A 21,602-nucleotide genomic window follows, 5' to 3' on the forward strand; every position below is an offset into this window, starting at 1 on the left:
TAGTTTTCAAAGTATATTTAGATATATTTTGTTTTATAATTTTTGTTTACAGTGGTGCCCAGGGTGAATATGCTGGTCTTAGAGCTATTCAGACATATCTTGCATCACTTGGTGAAACTCAGCGTGATGTCTGTTTAATACCAGTTTCAGCTCACGGTACAAATCCTGCGTCTGCACAAATGGCTGGCATGACTGTTGAACCCATATCTGTTTCCAAAGATGGCAGTATTGAAATAGAACAATTAAAAGAAAAGGTTATATTTTTATTTATGTTATATCATTGTTACTTTAAATCATTGCCAGGTCCCTCATTCCTAATCTATTATTTTCAGAAGATTAATTTTTAATGGTGATCAAATTTCATAACTGAAATAATTTTAAATTTATTTTATAAACTTTAGCCCCCTATGAACATAAAAACAGTTCTTGTGTGTGTGTGTGTGTGTTGGCTAGGAGAGAAGAATACTCATCCCCTTCTATGTTATTCCTGAAATCTTCTCTCCTTTTGTCTGTTCTTTTGAGAAACTGTTTTTTGTCTGTGGTACTTCTATTACAAAATGAGACTTCCTGGTTTCCCTCTGGATAACAGATTTATTAAGTAGAAAAAACCTGCAGCTAAAATTCTAAAAAAAAATATTTGTGTGGAAATTGTTTCAGTTTTTAATCTTTTAATTCCTTGTCCCCAAAAAATGGTTACTTAAACATATACACAGCATGTAAATAACAAAAATACCTCCTGCAACATAGGGAAGAAATCCTCATTTAAAATTTAAAAGAGTACAGGTTTACTTTTTATCCTATTTAGAACAGTACATCTTGAGTGAGTAAATGGTAGAAATTCTATTTTTTTTTTTTTTGTTGAGATGAGTAGCCTGTGTTGGTAAATATTTTAAATGAAGAAATAGAAGATATTGTGAAACAGAGGATTTCAACCATGTACATTGTTAAGAATGCAAATACATTAACGAAGCCTTCAATATTCATCAGCTTATATGTCAAATAATGAATATTATTGAATTTGTTAATACAAGTAATGCCATTCATGTGGCACTTGTATAAATAATATAACTGACAAAAATTGAGGTAATGGGCATAAATCAAAATAAATTAAGCCATTACAGCAAAAGCCTTATTTCTTTTAGTTTTGTGTGGAATGTAAAGATAATATCGAATAAAATACACCTTAGAAAAATTATTAGTAGACATAACTTTAATTATACTTACAGTATGTAGATAGCACTCACTTCAATGAATTATTCATTCACCTACCTATGAAAATTGTGGTACAATATCATTTTTTATTATGTTGCTGATATCTTGAGAAAAGGTTACTTGATTTGAATAAACGAGATACCGAAATAAAATTTAGTCTCTTTTTTGAAGATTTTACTTGCTAATTATGGCTATGTTGTTACATAATGCGATTTAGTCAGCTTCTCAAAATTCTACTATATGAAAGTGTCATTAAAATGACATGCTCACTATTTATGATTTGCTCATTCCCCAGTTCTAGAGTTACCTGGATAAATTTATGCTTAGAATGATCCTTAAATCAATAATACCATTGATAAAAGGATCATTTAGCTTGGCCCATTGTTTCTTGAATTTTAAGCAAACATCATATTAAAAAATTTTAACACTTACTGTTGTTTGCTGCTTTGGTCTGCTGTACTGTTTCATATTATGCATAAATTGTAGATATATTGTCTCATTTGTAAGCTAATTTGTCATATAATTTCTTTTTAGAATGTAGTGTAATGATGATAAATGTGTCGTAAATGAGTTCATTAGTTTCATCATTAATTAGTACACTAATAAAATGGTTTTTTACAAGCCCGCCGAACTGTGAATGTGTCCAAACACAAGACATATTTTCTAGCAATGTAATCTCTTTGGAGATTTCACTGTACTCAAAAAATCTTAAAGAAAGCACTCTTTTTTTAATTACGTTTGATTCACTCATCACAGTTTGATGAATATTATCACATTTTTGGATTGCTTCTCTTTTAATGCAATTTATAAATGTGGAGATAACATTTTTAAAATAACATCACTGGGTGATTTGAATGATGAAATGATGTATTTCATAACTCTTTTCTTTTTAAAAAATCTCAGCTAATTTAAGAATGGATATTTTCTTGCAACAGAAACACCTATTTCATGAAATTCAGAACTAAGGTAATGAATTTAAGGAATCAATTTCTTTTCATCTGTTTATAAAATCTAGAAGCAGCAGAATTTAGGATACCCAAGGAACACCGCTATCGCTTTCAGGTCTCCACAAATGTTTCTAATACTGAATCATTACCGACACAAGTTTCATATTTTCTTATGACTTCTTCATATGAGCTAAAGAAATTGAGAGGATACTATTTCGAACATGAAGAAGGACTGTTTTCAAACTAGGCTTTGAGGAGTCTGTAAAAAGACGTCATTGATCAGAATGGCGCATATGTTCAAAAGCTTCAAGTAAAAATTCCACATCATTACAGTAAACTTTCTTGACAGCCTTTATATATAAAAGAATAATTCTTTATATTAAAGAAAATACTTGAATTTTTTTTTTATTCTACTTCAATATTTTGTCTAGGTGATGACAAACAATATAATCTAACGTAGTATTTATATAATTTAAATGGAAGGTATTTTAAATATTTATTTGTTACAGTTATGCAAAGATTAATATGAGTATTGTATGTATACACAAATATGAATGTGTAAATATATTTCCTAAACAACATTTTTTGATAAAACTAATTGATTTTCTAGAACTCTATTAACAATAATATTTTTTTAATTTTGAATAATCTAATTATTTTACAATTTTTCTTTTCATTTACAGCTGGAAAAATTTAGCAAACGAGTTTCCTGTATTATGATCACATATCCATCTACATTTGGTGTGTTTGAAGATAATGTAGCTGAAATTTGCGAAATGGTTCATAATTTCGGAGGACAGGTTAGGTTTTATATATATCATTTAATTAAAAGACTTACCGTTTACAAACTTTATCGAGTTGAGAATTAGATGTATAGAAAATTAAAGATATGTATAAAGGACATTAATTGTGAACACATAAAACAAATACATCTATTTATGAATAGTAATGAAGTTTTTATTAAATGGATAACTGGTTTTTGTCGGTCAGCATGAAGAAACAATATTTTTGTTTTTATTTTTTTTAAACAGATTAAAAATGCTTATTTTTTAAAAAATATATTGATTTTTCTCCAAATGATTTTTTTTAGGGCTATTATGTGAAACTTATTGCCATTTAATGCTGCAGATGGTACTACAATTAACAAATCCATATTGAAGCGGTTAGGACACAATTCTTAGAAGGCTGAGCTTTACTCAATAATACTATAACCATTGGGCTAAATTTTGGCTATCAGATAGGAAACAGAGTCATAGTTCCAGTACATCTACATAGTTGGTCCAAAGGTAAGGTTATAGCATCTTAACTAGGAGCTCAGACCTTCACCTAATGGACCATTAATGAAAAGGGTAAGGAAAAGGATGGTTTAAGGAAACCCACTTGCATATAATAAAATAATAATTTGCAAATATACTGGTAGTTCAGTTTACCATAAATAATTCTGTTTATAGTACAGTCATATTCTAGGTGTAGACCTTATATTTAACGGTACAGTTGTTTTGCTGAGCAGTACTATGAAACAATAATGTTTGTTATTCTCTGCCAGATGGCCAAGATTATCAGCAGTTTTATTTTAATTTATCTTTCTTTCACACCTTTTATTCACCCCATTGTTAACTGAAATTATGAAAGTAGTTATATACACAGTCATGTTAAAATAGATAATTCAGTTTAAAAATTAAACTAAACATTTTACAAAGTAAATTTATTAAGAAGTACTAAAATAGTAGTTTTTGTAATGGCACATTGAAATTGTTTACCAGAAAAAAATGTTAACACTTAAACAGTAGATAAATAAAAACTTTGTTCTTAAATATGCTTAAACAATAATTTGTTGCATAACCTCTTAATGAAATTTGAAATCACTTTACCTGGAAAAATAGCCAAAAAATTGGTACATTTTATGTTTAATTTGTACAAGTTTTATTCAAATAATTGAAACTCTCAATAATAATACAAAAAAGAACAAGGTTTAATATAATATAAAACTTAATTTATTCCACTGAGTGGTTTTTAAGATATATTTCTTTATAAACAACCTTTTTCTTTTGCAGTAATATATTAGGAAAGTATTTTCACATGCTGTTAAATGCAGGTTTTATTATAAGATATTATGATATTAGCCACTTCCTGATTCTATTTTATTGAATAATTTGTCTAATTAAATATTTACTGATCTGTTTTATAGGTATATCTAGATGGAGCTAATATGAATGCACAGGTAGGTCTTTGTAGACCAGGCGATTATGGATCGGATGTATCTCATCTTAATTAGCATAAAACATTTTGTATACCTCATGGTGGAGGAGGTCCTGGTATGGGACCTATTGCAGTGTAAGTGATTGAAATTGTAATTTACTAACAAATATGATTGTAATAGTGGGTTAGTAACTAAAATTTAATTCACTGTAGAATACATACTCATACCAACGCATGTAGTGCAGTAATAGTCCATGCATTACACAGATTTATTAAATAATTTTATGCAATTTTTTTTTTTTTAGTAAAGCTCATTTAGCCCCATTTCTACCCAATCATCCTGTTATTGATTTAACTGGGGAAGAGAAATCACAAAGTTTTGGTGCAGTAAGTGCTGCACCTTTCGGCTCATCTGCAATTTTACCAATATCATGGGCTTACATTAAGGTAATCAATTATTCATACTGTTAAAAAAAAAATATATATATATATATATAAAGAATTTAATAAAATAAATAAATTAACTTTAAAGTAATATAAAAATATTACTTTTATATTCATTTAAATTAAAACCAACACAACATAAATTTTTCAAAAAATTAACTAATTATATATGATTGCTTTAAAACAAAACATTAAAAAAGTAAAATAATTAATAATAAATCTAATTTTAATACTTATATAGGTAAACACCTGCTTTATAGTACAATGTGGAAAGAAAAAAATTCTATACAGAAATGAGAAATGGAAATTAAAAAAGCCCAATATTTTCAAAAACAATTAAAATTTTATAAATAATATAATTAAAAAAATCTAATTATGCTGATCACATTAGGGAAAATAGACAAATTTTCAAATATAGAAAACATGCAAACATTGATAACAAAATCTAAATCTGTTACTCTCCAAAAAATGTACATCACAAAATTATAATTGTTGTCAGGAGTATGAAACCTCATCATTTATATATGATCTATATATTAAAAAGAAAAAACAGCTAACCACATTTAAAATAAGCAGATAATTTTCTTCAGTTCAGAGGCAATTTGTATCTTACTCAAGATGCTTTATATCTATCTACCTACATACATAATTTACCTTATGCGCTTTAATCTCTATTCATATTTTTACTTTGAACTATTTTGCTATTACGGCTGTGTATGAATGTATCTTTCCAATATAAGTATTTGAAAAATACAATATGTAATTTCTTTGAAGTTTCATTTACGAATTTAAAGACGTTTTCAAATGGAATATTCCTTTTGTTAATTATATTTTCCAATTCAAAGAAAATAATAAACTTGAAGCTCTTTGTACCTGATTGTAATATATTAATTATTAAATGGAAAAAAATCAGACAAATTTTTAAATTAAAAAAAAAAAACATGTCTTTTTTGTTTTTACTTCATTCATAGTAATAATAATAATTCCCTGTTCAGAGTTGAAAGAGAGACAGTAACAATTCCTGTCTTTTTTTATGGTGGAGACATATGTAAAGCACTAGAGGTATAAAGGCACCCATAAGAGTTGTTTTCTCTGAAAATAATGTTAACTGTACACCAAGTTCATGTGGTAAACAGAGTGAAGGAGTCATTTGTAGGGTTGAATATCGGTAGCAGTTTGATGGGCTTAGTGTATCGATATGCCTTATTTATTTGGCTTTAAGAGAAGGCAGTGGAAAATCACTTCATTCCTCACTTTCCTTAGTAGTAAGCTATGTATGGTATTTTTTTTTGGAGAGTGACATTTTTGGGAGAAACTTGAAACTCATTTCAAGTTTTGCCTGCACCCATTTCATTTATGACACCTAAAATTTATGTATTTTAGCAAACAGCCTAATTATAATTACAGTTACAATACTAATGAAAGATGAATTTTGTAGCATATGAAAAATGTCAGGCCTGACTAGGATTAGAATGCAGGGCCTCTATGGTGATGAATGCAGGACTTTCATGGAGATCAGCATAGTGGTAATAATAATGATGATGATAATTATTTAAATCAAGACTGAAGATGCTGTAATTATTGAAATAATACCTTCATTTCATGAATTCTCTTATGTTATTGTATTATTTTTTCATTAATTTATATTGATTTATACATTTATATTATTTTTCACTACTTTTTTCAGATGATGGGTGCAAAAGGTCTTCGTAAAGCAACACAAGTTGCAATTTTAAATGCAAATTATATGAGTAATCAGTTAAAAGAATATTACAAAACTGTTTATCGCAGTCCTAAAAGTGGTTTAGTAGCACATGAATTCATTATTGATGTTAGAGAATTCAAAAAAACTGCCAACATTGAGGCTGTGGATATTGCTAAACGACTTATGGATTATGGTAAGGCATGAATGAAATATATTTTTTTCTGTATTAAAAATGGTCTGCAGCATTACAACTCATTTGTATCGAACACTTTTTAGAACATTTAAAATAGCATAAAATAAAACATATTACATTATAGCACTTAACTGTTAGGTGAAACAAAAAAATGATGATACAAGAATATGCTCTTCATGACATAGAGAGCTACTGAAGAAAACATATTTTTATAGTTTTTTCTTTTGTATTGTCAAAATTCAATAATAATGAAATAAGTATTAGTACAACTGAAACTATACAGGCTTTTAGATTTAAATCTGGTATGAGTGACTCAAGGAAGTTTGCTTTTTATTTTGAAAAGCCAGTCACTTTTTTTCATTTTTATCTTCTTATTTTATAATGATTGCCAATCTTTTTGTATTTCTATGTCTAGAAAGTACTGTTTTTATATTTTATTATTATAATAGGGCTATTGCATATTCTCTTAATCACAATGATCAAAAAATTTTTACCTACATTTTTAAGGACAGGCTGTGTGTTGGTGTAAGGCTTTTCTATCATCCGCTACGATCGATCTGGCTTAAATTGTATTATAAGTTTAGGAAATACAAATCGTGTAATATAGTTTTTGTTTGCAAATATTTAAAAAGGCAGGAATAAAAATTCTGAAGAACTAATGATTTAGTGAAAATTATTGTTATATTTAATGAATTGAAAATATTCGTTTGAAGCAACAATACTGATTTATGTTTGATTTCAACAGTTACATTATTTTTTATTACAGTATGGGAATAATTTGCTTTATATGAAAATAATTTTTAAATATTTTTTTCAAAAGAACATATTCTGTTAATGAAATTTATGAGTTGTAAGCTATTTACAAATGAAAAAAATATATATCATGCTGTTGCATGCTACCAGTTTGATAAAGATATTAGAGGATTACACATATTAAAATTCTTACAAATGCAATTTATTTACTCTTAAGTATCTTACTACTTACAAAATAGATAAATTATATTTCACAAACAATAATTCTGATTATCTATGAAATTTACAATAATTAATAAAAATGCATACAAAACTAAAAAGTGAGGTTGCAGCGAGATTACAGTTACAGACTCCAATAAACTTTATACAAAGATATTTCACTTTTACTATTTACATAAGAAAGTGACTTATTTTTATAAACAAATAATGTCTTCTGTACTTGGTGAACAGCTTCTTGTAATCGATTGCAAAACAGATTACTGTTACAATTTCGCTCATATGCTCAAATGTTACCGCACATATTCATTGAATGTTATTGCACACTCTCTGTAGCTGGCCTTCAGTAGTATCTATAATGTCAGGCCTAGGGCTTATTCTGATGTAACTGCAGCTGAATCGTATCCCTTGTTCATTCAAGGGTAATGGCTTCAAAACATCTATTGTCCAAACCTTACACGCTATTTTATAAGCTTTTTCCATTGTTCCTGTGTTGTTTCTGCATTTTTCTTGATATAAACTATTAAATAATAATAATTTATAAAAACCACTTATCAACAACTTTTAAAGGAAAGTTGTAGGTAAGAGGTTTTTATAAATTATTATTATTATTGTATAATCATACCAACAGGCCATGTTTAATAGAATTATTATATAAATTATTGTAGGTTTACATTCTTAAACATCTTAAATAATTATTAAAATTAACATTTAATGTTTTTTATTTTTAGGATTTCATGCACCGACTATGTCATGGCCAGTTCCTGGTACTCTTATGATTGAACCGACTGAATCTGAAGACAAAGAAGAATTGGACAGATTCTGTTGCGCACTCATCGGTAAATACAGCATTTCTGATAAATAATTTTTTTTCATATAAGAAATATTTGAATATCTTATATAAGATTTGATTTACAAAATTAAACCTTCCTTAATAGTACAAGTTTTAAGCGTGAAACCTGGATAGTAATTATATTACTTAAGTATGGTATAAGAGAAGTAGATCAAAAAATAAGTTACACCCTTGCTGTTCTTGAATTAAAGGGGTATATTAATGTCTTACGGTGGCAGCACTGGTTATGTTGTTGTCTTTACACTCCCCTAGCAGCAATTCTGTATGACATTCGGTATGTGTGTAGTATCATTGTCAATATGGCGTGTCCTCTAGAGGTTTCGTCCATTAGTATGATTTTTGTGGGCAAAAAATTACAGTTGTGAAATTCATTGCCAAATTGTCGAGGTATACGAAGAGAATGCACTGTCACACCCCATGATCACAAAATGGTGCCAAATGTTCAGAAATGTAAGAATAAATGTGAGTGACAAACTGTGTGCTGGGCGTCCTTCAACTGTAAGCACGATGGGTAACATGTGAATGCAATGATTTTGAGTAACCGGTGCATTAAAATTAGAGAGATTATAAGTGAACTTAACATCAGTTACGGTCCTGTGTTTGCAATTATTTAGCTTGGTTACCATAAGATGTGTGCATGATGGGTGCCACATCTGTTAGACCGACAACCACAAACATCAACATTCGATTCTGAGGGAGTTGTTTACAGTAAATTTATGTCTCGAGGAACAATGAATGCTGATCTTACTATGAGACTAAAAAAATTGTGTAAAGCCATTAAAGATCAAAGACCGGAAGATTGAGCGGTGGGGTAGGTTTTCTTCACGACAATATTACTTCTCATTCACCTTATGTAACGTAGAGTTACTGCAAAAATTCAAATGAGAAGTGTGGTTTTGGTGATTATGCCAAAAAATAGATAAAAATATGTAGTTTTTTGTTCAAAAAAAAAAGAAAAGTTTTATAAATATGTATTTGTTTCATAGAGGGGGTTGTAACTTACTTTCTGATTGTCCCTTGTATTATAAGAATCCGTTTCACTTTATGATATTTTGGTTTAATACCCCTAATTTAAAAAAGCCTCTCTATCTTTCTTTTTCAATCGTTCTTTATTCCTTCTCTTCTTCCTTGGATGAATGTTAAACACTGGTCACTACGTTGGTTCCTTCAAGTAGCTGTTTCTGTTTCAAGTTTCTTGTGGTGCCTTCTAGTAGCCTGGAGGCCAGCTATTTCTCTACTTGGGCTCAGTAGAGTAGCAAAGCTTTTGCGCCTGTTGATTGTGTTTATGTTGAGGTTACATGAAAAGCCAAATTAATTAGACCTAAAATACCCTTCAGTTCAATTTGCCCAGTCTTCTATTTCTCATAAAATCTATCTGATCACTTGGTAATAGTTTAATTACTGTTGCCTGATGAATAAAATTTTTATATGTTTTGTTGAAAATTATATCTCATAAAATAATGAAATTGATTTTCAGCCCAACAAATTGAAACCATAATGATTATCTTGGGCCTCTAGTGTAAGAACAAAATTACAGAAAATACATGACTATCAGATTGCTTGCTGGTACCCATATGTATAAACAAAAGGACCGATAATTAATAAATAAAAATATTAATTTTGATATATTTATGTTAATACTATCTTTGCTAAATAAAGAAGTCTTATTATTTCTAACAAAAATAACAATATCCATATCAACCAAACCAAACCAAACATTTTCCTCTATGCAGCACAGTACTTCAAGAAACAGAAATCAAAATATGCTTTCATTAATAACTCATTAATTATTTAAAAAAATTTCAATTGATGCCTTCTAAATTTTATTTTAATTTCCATTGATTTTTTTACTTTATTATTATCTCATATACACTTAATATTTTTATGTATTAATTGTTTCTAATTTAAAAATAAACAAAAATTACATATTTTTTGATGGGATACTACTTAATCAGACCCTTTATTTGTGAAAATGAGGGCCATTTATTGATCTGTAGCTGCTTTTCATTCATTATATAATAATCATTCAAACTCTAGCTTACAAATTACAAGCTGTTCAATCTGTTGTTAATGTACTGTTGTCAAACTTCAAAACAGTGACTGCAATGCTAGGCATTCAGATGTCAGTGGGAGTACAGTATACCTACGTGCCTGCACAAGTGCCACTCATTCTTCACCAAGTAGCCGACTGTGCAACTCTCCCACCACAGCAGTCCCATCACTCGCAGGCACCTATAAAAGAACAAATTTTCAATTCATCATCAACCACCGCCTGGAGAAGAAGAAAGAAGTTTGCTGGCTGTCGGACCCAGCATGGGATTGCTCTGGGAGAACCGCCTCAGTGGAAGATGACCGACACTTTGAGGCTGTGTGGGGCCGGGGGGCCATCACTGCTGCTGAGGGAAGAGCTCGGGCAAGCTGCAATTCTCCGACTACATTTGAGCCGAAATTGCTGGAGACCAGCTTTTCCTCAGGCTATCTCACAAAAGACCCCTATCAGGGCCATCATTCCAAAAATCTCAAATGGCACTTTTCAGGACTACCACAAGATTTTAAGGTACCATGCATTGTTGAAGCCATTTGGCGACAGAATATAGCCTTTAAATTTTTAATAGGATAAAAATGGTTATCCAACCATCCATCTAAGCAACCATTTTGTTGCTTATCAAAAGTAAAAAACTCATCTTTTACAGTTTCTCAATATATCAGAAGTGTTTCTTAACTGAGTGGATAATTAAAAAAATAAAATATATTTATTATTTTGTCTTTTACTATTATTAAAGCTATCATGCAACTATAATCAAATAATTTTTTTTTTTTTAAATGAATGAGTAGAAATTTACATTCTTTTTTTGCCCTGCATTGTGATCTAATTATATATACACGTTTGCACACACATCATATTTAATGTTAACATTAATTTATAAAAAATAAATGTAATCTTACATTGATTTAAACTGCAATAATAACATGTTGACATTATTGGTATGCATTCCTCAGTTCACATTTATTAGCAAACATGTCATGGGAGTTGATTTCAATTATCATTTATAATTTTGTGGTTTTTTTTTTAATATTATATATTCCCACAAATTTTTAAGTAAAGTTGTACCAGATTTAATACTAGAGAATATAGTTGTTCAAAGTAGTAGCACAGTAATACTTTGCAATTTACACTAATGGATTTTCTAAGTTGTTTAAATAAGATGTTTGTTTTAATAGGTATCAGAGAAGAAATTGCTGCAATAGAAAATAAACAAATGGATATAAATCTAAATCTTTTAAAACTATCACCGCACACACAAGAACAAGTTATGGTTGATGAATGGAATCGACCTTATAGCAGGATACAAGCAGCATTTCCAATGGTATATTTTTACTTACTCATAGGAAAAAAAATATTTTAATTTAAAAATTATTGTAATTAAACATTCACAACACTTACTGTACGATTAGATAACGAAATTCTTATTAATATTTTAGCTAGCTGTGTTTTATATATATATATATGCATGTCGGTGTAATAAAAATGTAATTTTAAATACAACTACCTTTTTATATAGTTACTGAAAATAAATAACATTTATGTTTGAAAATATCGCTAGATGACAAAGCCAACAGACAAACAGGCTGCTGTTTGATGAACTAAAATTCTTCAAATATATAATCAAACTTCTCATGGAAAATACACAACTTTCTCATAGAAAATAGAGCACCGTAAATTTCTTTTTGTAATGTCTTTCAATAATACAAAGTAATTACAAATTTAATTATGAGGAGTGTTAAAATTTAAATTATAAATTGAATCTGGTGCGAAATATAAGAAATAAAAGCTGAAGTAGTAGCACATCTGATGGCTGGAAACAAGCATTAACCTATTCCAACAGTTCAGCACTTAGCTGTTATATGTTATTTCGTTGTAAGTGGAAAAGTTTATTATTACAAAATTTCTTACAAAACAAAATATGAAGCTGTCAGAAATTTACATAAGACTTAAAAGATATTACAGTGAAGGAAATGTTGACAAATGTAAGCATTTATAAATGGAGTAACTCTTTTAAGACTGTCGAAACATATAGAGAATAAACCTCACTCTTGTTGTTTGAAAACATCGGCAACACAGGAAATGACTGACAGGGTTAACACAATTATTCAAAATGACTGTCGAATTACAATGAATATTGCTTCTACATTTGATATCAGTGTTGTCAGTCTGGATAGCTCTATCAAAAATCAACTCGATTATCAGAAAATAGGCACATTGCATTTTACAAATTCTAATGGACAAACACAAACAGATATGCCTGTTCATTGTTGGTAGCAGTCTACTTACATTATCATTCCTCTTTTTACTTCCTTGGACGAAGTAAGAAAAGTACTGTGATCGCAAAAAATTTCGGTTTTTAGATTTCAACGGAATTATCCATTTTGATCATCCCTAAATCCATTTTAACTAGTTTCGGCGAGACGTCTGTATGTAAAAAAGCATGAATGTATCTTGATAACTCAAAAATAATTAGCCTTTTGATTGCAATCGACTGAACCAAAAGTGTAAAAAAAAAGCCAAAAATCCAAATGTTTTGTATTTTGGACTCCTTCTTAACTGGAGTATTATAAGCCCTCAGAATTTTTCAACGATATATTGTAGGTAGTACTTAATTTTATTGGTTCCACAGTTATAGCCAAATAAAATTTAATTAATGAAATATTTGGATCTTACAAGGGAAGGCACATCGGTTAAAATCTGAATTCATATACATTTATTCTTTTTTAACTTTTTTTTTTAATTTAAATATATTGATTTATTAATAATTGTTAACCTCTGAGTGTAAAAACAAATTGCAATAAAAATTCAATAACAAAAAAAAAAACATTAAAAGTAAATTGGAAGTTATTAGTGAAATAAAACTTTACATTCTTTTCATTTTAATTCAAAAATTTTTACACAGGCTAATAATTATTATTAGCAAATCAATATAATTAAATAAAAAAAAAAATGTAAATGAAGTCAAGATTCCAACCGATGTGTCCATGGTTACAGATCTGACACGTTCTCACTTACACTACACAACTACTTGAGTGGAGTGTAACAAAATTAATATATAAACTGAAATAAAGTGCTGATATGTACATCACAAAAAAATGTGATCAGTGTGGTGTCCACCACAATGCAATTCTGTAACTGTCCACTTTATATAAAGTATTGGGGGATTGTATCTACATTCAAATGAAATAAGTTTAAATGAAATGCAGCAAAAAATGTGTAGATATAATTTAATAGGCTTACAAGGAAGTCATGTGGTCTCCACTTCAGATTTCTTTTTTTTTATCGAGATGAAGTTTCTTACTTTTATATTTCTTGCAAATCGTTTATTTTTTCATATAGCTACATTGTTTACAGGTTTAATTTTTAAAAAAAGTAAAGCTAACTTTAAAAATCATACTACAAACCAAAATGACTTTTTGACTTGTTCAAATTTCAGTTTTTGAAGTCGTTATTAAATTATTCTTAATTTGGTACAAAACCTAAGTCATTCTTTAAGGAGTTACAATAATGATTTTTTATTTAATTTTTCACTGTTTCAACCTGTCTCCTTGAATATTTATTAGTTTTCTCTGCATTAGACATTAACAGAGGGGGAACAATTCTCTTACCTTATCAAAGAGTTACGAAATGATAAATTCCCTGATAAATGATAAATGCCATGCCTGAACCCAGGACCTCTGTATGAAAGGCTGAGATGCTACCACTCACACCATGGAGGCCGAGGCCGGCCATTTAGAGATGTAATTTTCAATGAATGTACAGTATGTTATTAGATTCAATTATGTATGTATGTGTGTGGACACATTTCTCTTGGATTTTGATTTTAGATTACTAAATTACACAAATGCAGCCATTCGTTACATGAATTAGCCATTGGGTTTACCTCAACATGGTCGCCAAAATATAAATTTTGTAATAATCATTACACAATAACGGGGTAAGGTATCAAGTTGGTTCAAACATGGTAATGTAAGGTTTACTAAAATGCATAAAATATATAAATATCAATTTTGTAGATCAAGTGTTTTGTTCCACCCCCAAAATGGTGGAAAAACTAACTTTTTAATAATTGAAAAAAAAGGTATGCCATAAAACCTCCAAAGCAAGAGATAAATAAATTACATTAACTTATTAACAAGTATGTTGTGGCAAAATTAAAAGTAAAGAGATTATAACTTTGTATATTTTGTATATTTGTATATTCATATTTCATTTTAAATTCTGTACAGGAATTTGTTTGACCCGATAATAAAATCTGGCCAACAGTTGGACGTATTGATGATATATATGGAGATAAACACCTTGTATGCACTTGCCCTCCAATATTACCAAGTTTTTAATATTGGGATACTATTCAAAAAGAAATAAGTGCTTGAGAATGGAATATCAAGATGGAAAAATTATAAAAGTGAGAAAAATTGTAAATATTCAATCAATTACCATTTATAACTTTTTACAACATAAATGTTAAAAAATGTTTCAAATTTCAGTGTACTTTATTTAAGGTTAAAATTATAAAAATGTTATCAGAGTCTAAGTTGTATTTTCTTGGTGGTAAAAGCTTCTACAGAGTCTGCCTCTGTCGATGCTGATTGCTGTAGTAATAATGATGTTTGAACTTAATTTTGTAACATTTTTTTTTATTAATTACATGCTCAAAAATTATGTAAGATATTAAGTTGTGTTTTTGTAAAACCTCTTTTATTATTATATATATTTTGGATTATTCACAAGTGTATTTAATTTGTGTCCTTTATTGTTTATTTAAGATCTTTTTAATTATGAATTCCTGTGCATTTTAGATTTGTTTCAACAAGCCAGTTTGTGAAAGTATACTCAATGGTGGAGTGAAATGTTTTAATGAGCTCTTATTATGAAATACTCCATCTGTTTTGTCAAATGTAAAACTTATTTCAGTCTCAGCAGTCGAAATTTGTACACCACAGGAGAACAAAATTGTTTGATAATTTGTATATTGTTTTATAGTTCTGAATGCGATGTTAACATAAATTATTTTAATGAATTTATCTTTTTTGTAATTTATTTTGTTTTTAATAATAAAATTTGTGTAGGAGTTTGTCTAATAGTGTACTGTAATGGTCATTTGCTTTAATTAAAAATTTTATTCATGTAATTTATCTCTGTTAAGTGGAATGAAGTGTATTAGTCTGAAAGTTAGAAGTTTATGATATTGAGATGACTAAATGTTATGTATGACAAATTTTTTCAGTTATAGTAAGTTTTCCATACATTTTAAATGTACGTTTGCATTCATTTTTTTTGACTGTATGTAAAGGTACATATGTATTGTCTTGCCGAGAGCGAATGAATGTGATGAAGTAAATGTCATGCGGTTAATTTAGAGCAATAGTTGTTAAAGTTGGGTGGTGGAGCCACTGTTGGCGGGGCTTGACTGTGCTACTGAGGGCATGGTAGTCCATGCAGCCATGAGGTGTGGCACTGTGTTGCCAAGGGGCGGTCTTCAGGTATGATGTTTATAATGGGCGATGGGATGTAATCTGAATTTTGTTATTACATGTAACACATTTTGAATGGTATGAGTTTAGCGTTGTAATGACTCATTACTTAGTTGATGGTTGAGGCATTTAGTCACAAGCATTGGTATTAAAATTGGAACTAGACACAGAGTTCGCGCTTCCACGGACTCACTTAGCAGTTCAGAGGGTGATATTGTAGGAAAAAGAGTGAAGCTGTCCGAAAGAAGCCTAAAGCGAAGGTGTTGGCTGATATAATTTTTACTGTTGTAAATGTCTGCCGAGGAATTTGCATCGGTGGCATCCCGACTGATGACTGTGAGATGTAAGAGGGTCTAAAGATGACCTCCGGTAAAGCCCCTCAGGGCTCAAAATGGAGAGGGTGGTGTGACGACTGGAATTGCCACAAAGTGGGTGTGTCTTCCCCAATGGGATTGGGATGCAGAAAATTATTCATAAATTACAAATCTTATAGCTTAGCTTGAAATAAAGAGCAAAAATATTGGTTACAGCAAGATGGATGCTCTGTGTCACACTTCCAATTTGGCTATGGAGTTTCATGAATTTTTTTATAACTGTAATTTCTTGTGGAATACGGTATCTGTGGTCTCAAAAAAATTTTTCTCACCACCAAATTTCTATTTTTGGTTCATTTGAAAGTTACTATAACAAGAACAACATACACACTTTGGTGAATTTAAAGAAAATATCAAAAGATAGCATTTCTGCTAGCTGAAGTCAGTGCTGCGGTAACTAAGAAAAATTGAACTCGGCATAAAAACAAGTTGATTTCTCCATCAGTGCTCAAGATGGATATTTTGAACATTTTTATGACATGTAAAAGGAAAAATACTAAAATTATACTATGCTTAGTTTTAAATATTAATAAATTACGCTTGTCATTAAAAAAATTATTTTCAAAACACATTCCTTTCACAAGTCTAAAATTACTAATAACATGGTCTTTGGAAGTTATTTTTATCCTCCTTAGTGCACCTTTGTTGTTCAATCACTTTTTTACAGTTAATTTTAGCTTGCTTAGGTTATAGTTTTGAATATAATTAATATTTTTAATGAAGCGCAGCATAATTTGTATGAAAATGACTATATCAAGGACATCCAGAAAGGTTTGGCTGATGGAAAATTACAGACTTTATTAATAAATAAAATAGAAGTAATTTAAATAAAATTAAATTAGTTTTACTTCCTTGTACGAAGTAAAGAAAGTATTGTGATCATGAAACATTTTGGTTTTCATATTTCAACAGAAATATCAATTTTGACCATCCCTGAATCCATTTTGACTAGTTGCGGCATGACATCTGTATGCACATATGTATTATGTATCACATATAATTAAAAAATGATTAGCCGTATGATGTTGAAATTTTGGATTTAGGACTGTTGTAACATCTAACTGTGCACCTCTCCTTTTGATTGCCTGAACCAAAAGTGTCAAAAAAAGCCCAAAATAAAAATAAAATTGGTGTTTGGACTTTTTCTTAATTGCAGTAATAAGCCCTCATTGATAGCTTTTTAACGATATATCAAAAGTGGTACTTATTTTCATTGGTTTCAGAGTTATAACCAAATAAAATTTTTATTAATGAAATATTTGGATCTTAGGTTCACATCGGTTCAAAACAGACTTCATCTCCTTTTTCTTTAACTTTTTTTTTAAAATTTAAACACATTGATTTATTAATAATTATGTTAACCTCTCACTGTAAAATTATTTTTATGATGAATAAAATTCAATAACAAAAAAAAGATAAAATATTAGAAGTTTTTTATGAAATAAAATTTTATGTACTTTTCATTTAAAAAAAAAAATGTGTAAATGTAATTTAATTTAATCTGTGTACAAGGAAGTCATGTGTTGTCCACATCAGATATTTCTGTTATGATAAAATACCGAACTATTGCTAGTAAAAAAATTCAAGGATTACTATTAAAATGTAGAATTCTATCTTTAACTTTATCGCACTTCTTAATTTTTTTCTTGGTTAAACACATCATTTGTTATTGTGTCGGTATTTTGAGTAATTACTGTTACTGTAAAATTAAACCACTTTCTGTGTAATTTGTCTTTAGGTGTTTGTTCTATTAAATTGAATTTTTTCTCTCTTAAAAATGTATGAAGAATTTTTTAAAAGAAAATAACATCGCATATATATTATATAAACTTAATTATAACAAAAGTAATAATTTGGGTTTTGTATGTTAGCAAAGATGATGGTCTGAATTATTACTTCAGAATGCATTTCTGTTGCTGAAGTAATTTCAGGATGGCAGTATGAACTTTTACATTGATAACAATATAGTAAAGGTACTGTAAGAATTTAGACTTTGATTAAAGTAACAACCCACCAGAAAGTAATGAACTTAGATTTTATTTTGCAGAAGTTATTGTTTCAACTAATATGCTACCATAATTTATTTTTACATTGAAAATAATCTGAAGTTTTAGGTAATTAAGCCACTGCTCTAGTACAAAATATAACAACACAATTTGATTTTAAAAATAAACTTTTGTTTCCACATATTTTTATATTTTAATTTTCCTGGCTTTAAAAAGTTTAATATTATATTTACTTTTTCTGTCATCTGTCACACTGGTTTGATGGTATTCTCCATTTTTTTCTGTACTGTGCAAATCTTTTAACTTTGACGTATTTATACATCCTTAATCGCTGTTTTATATTCAAATATATATTTTTCACAGCTTTTTATGTTCCATACATCTTTCTGTTACTAAATTAATTGAACGTGGATATCTTAATACACAGCCCATCAATCTCTTTAAAAAGTTTTGTCACAAATTTTAAATATGATTAACCTGAAAACCTAACTTTTCACTTTATAGAAGATAATTTTGATAATAATGAGATCTTTATCATGCTGATCTTTATGGGAGCATGAAAAAGTCTTTCTTCTGGAAGGTTCTTGTTTTTAATCCAAGTCAGGGTTGACTTTTTTCATACACAATAAAATTCATCTTTCATCCATAAAAAAGTATAGCAATTAAATTTGGCATCAGCCTGTAATTAAAAGCATAAATAAATTATTCCCTTAAATATAAAAAGAAAGGTGGTAAAAGGTATCTAATTTATTAAAGAAAAATTTACTTTTTTGTAACATTTCATCAAACTTATTTAAAAGAAGCATTTCTTTAAAAATAAACTTTTTTTTTTTTTATTAGTCAGAAGTAAGATAAAAAAACAAATTAATATATATCGATAACAAAATAGGAAATAAAACATTAAATTTTTGTTTACAAAATAATAAAACATTTTTTATTTTTTAATATTAAAATACCATTTGAATTTAATTTAAATGACTTCACACATAAATAAATGCATACACAACAATGTGTATTAAAATATGTGCACGTTTTAATAAATACTATCCAGAATTAAATATTTTTTCGTCACATTTTTTTGTAATAAATGCATTCATTATTATTTATAAAAAAATTACTTATCTCTGCAGTGTAACATTTGAAAATCTGTAACAAAGAAAAGTAATACATATATTTTAAGGATTTCATTATCTTTTTTAAACGTCCTTTTAAGGATGCTGCTCTTTGTGTGAAATAATCATTAGAACACAAAATGCATATATGTTGCAAAAAAAAACCAAACATGCACGGATACACCGGTCGAATTAAAAATCATTCATTCTAAACGAAGGATACATTGATAAAGAAGTACACACAATAATCAGTTTTTATTGTAATCTTATTGCTTTGTAGCTATTAAAAGTTAGCAAAAATGATTTAAAGGAATACAATGTTTATATGAACATCATCTTTTATAGTACATATGATTTTCAGAACCTTCAATCCGATTAGCAGTACAATCTCCCTGTAACACATGGAACAGTACTTTTCATGACATACTGGAACAGTACTCTCACTAACATTTGTTTGCATTTTCATTCATTTGGTTATGTGAACATAATTTATTTTGTTATATATTAAAAGGTAAAAAAAAAAAAAATTAAATCAAATTACTTGCATAGGAAATATATTTACCTTTAAAATATTTGATTATTAACATTGTTTTTATCAGTCAAAAGATGACCTAAAATCATGCCATGCTTGAACAACATATTTACGGTTCTGCCAAATGTAATAATTTCCATAATAATACCATCCTCTGAAAAAGAAGATTATATGCATTCAACACAATATACATAATAACAAATTTATACTAGAAATTACTTATGATTACATTAGTTATTGTTATCAAATCCTCTGCAATAAGTCTGCTAGGAAAAAATTGTATTATGTTAATTACTCTAATAATCAAACCAGCCTGTATATTATATTATTTGATGACACAATATATTACATAATTTGTAGATTTACTATCTTTTTATGCTTATATATATATATATTTATATATATATATATATATAAAGCATGTTACAACTGTACAGTTAACGCATAAAACAGACAGCTTCTTTCAACTCAGCACATTCCCAAATCAGTACCAAAAAACCCCTTCAACTTACTTGTTTTTACCAGTTATCAATGATTTGAATTTTCTGTTTTCTTTTTCCATCATAATGTTTTAATAAACCTTATGCCCCACAAGTATTACATGCTTATGTTATCATGCAATAACACAATGCTCTTTGTTAGGTGTCATTGATTGTATATTCTGGTGTGCAATTTCTATATCATTTGATAGAAGGCTAGCGCAGCATTTGTTATGTGCTTCCTTTTTGAAAGTCGATCAACAATGTACCGAATTGATCCCGAATAACTATGGTGATAAATATGCCTAAAAAGCAAATCCTGCTTATACTTTCAATTGTGACAACAGATGTACTATACAAAAATGATTGGCATTTCATTTCTAAAGTGATATGCAATACTCATTTTCATTACCATAAACAATCAAATTGAAAAATTCATCATTTCTTCTGTATACTATGACAAAAATGCCACTAGTTTATGGTCTTTTATTAACTAATATGAGTAGTAACATACATAAATTTTGTTATCATCCAACTCTTGATAAATGATTTTATAAAAAATTGCTCTAGAAAGAACTGGAAAAATCAATCCCAATCCAAGATATTGACATGAAAGCTTAAAAGATGTAACACTGTCCTTATTTCATGGTGACAATGATAATTATATCATATATACTTTAAAACTAGATTATTTAATTAAAATTCAATATAAATGACCACGTAAAATCATTTCAAGATGGTAAATTAAAATAAACATTGGGGAAAAAACAACCCAACCTTATACTGCAGAAGAAAGTAACATTACTAAATGGTCATTCAGTAAAAATTTTAAAGTGAGAAAGTACTATATTTAAATCCTACTCGTGATACTATTTATAGTATAAATTTAAATTTTGGTAAAAAGTACTCATGTGATAATCCACATAATATTACAACAGTTATGCATAAGCATATATTCTACGGATAAAAATCTTATTTAATATAATTAAGCTATATTAATATGATATTTAATAAACTAAACACAAAAATTAAGATGTTTTTCTCAAAAACACT

At 28.5% G+C, this 21,602-nt stretch overlaps 1 pseudogene; it reads left to right on the top strand.

Annotated features, from left to right (window-relative positions):
• The window catches only part of LOC142332919 (glycine dehydrogenase (decarboxylating), mitochondrial-like), a 49,690-nt pseudogene extending 34,167 nt beyond the window's left edge, over positions 1-15,523 (top strand).
• Positions 15,524-21,602: the final 6,079 nt, after the last annotated feature.

The sequence above is a fragment of the Lycorma delicatula genome, chromosome 12 (genome assembly GCF_047948215.1).
Source record: "Lycorma delicatula isolate Av1 chromosome 12, ASM4794821v1, whole genome shotgun sequence".
NCBI lineage: Eukaryota > Metazoa > Arthropoda > Insecta > Hemiptera > Fulgoridae > Lycorma > Lycorma delicatula.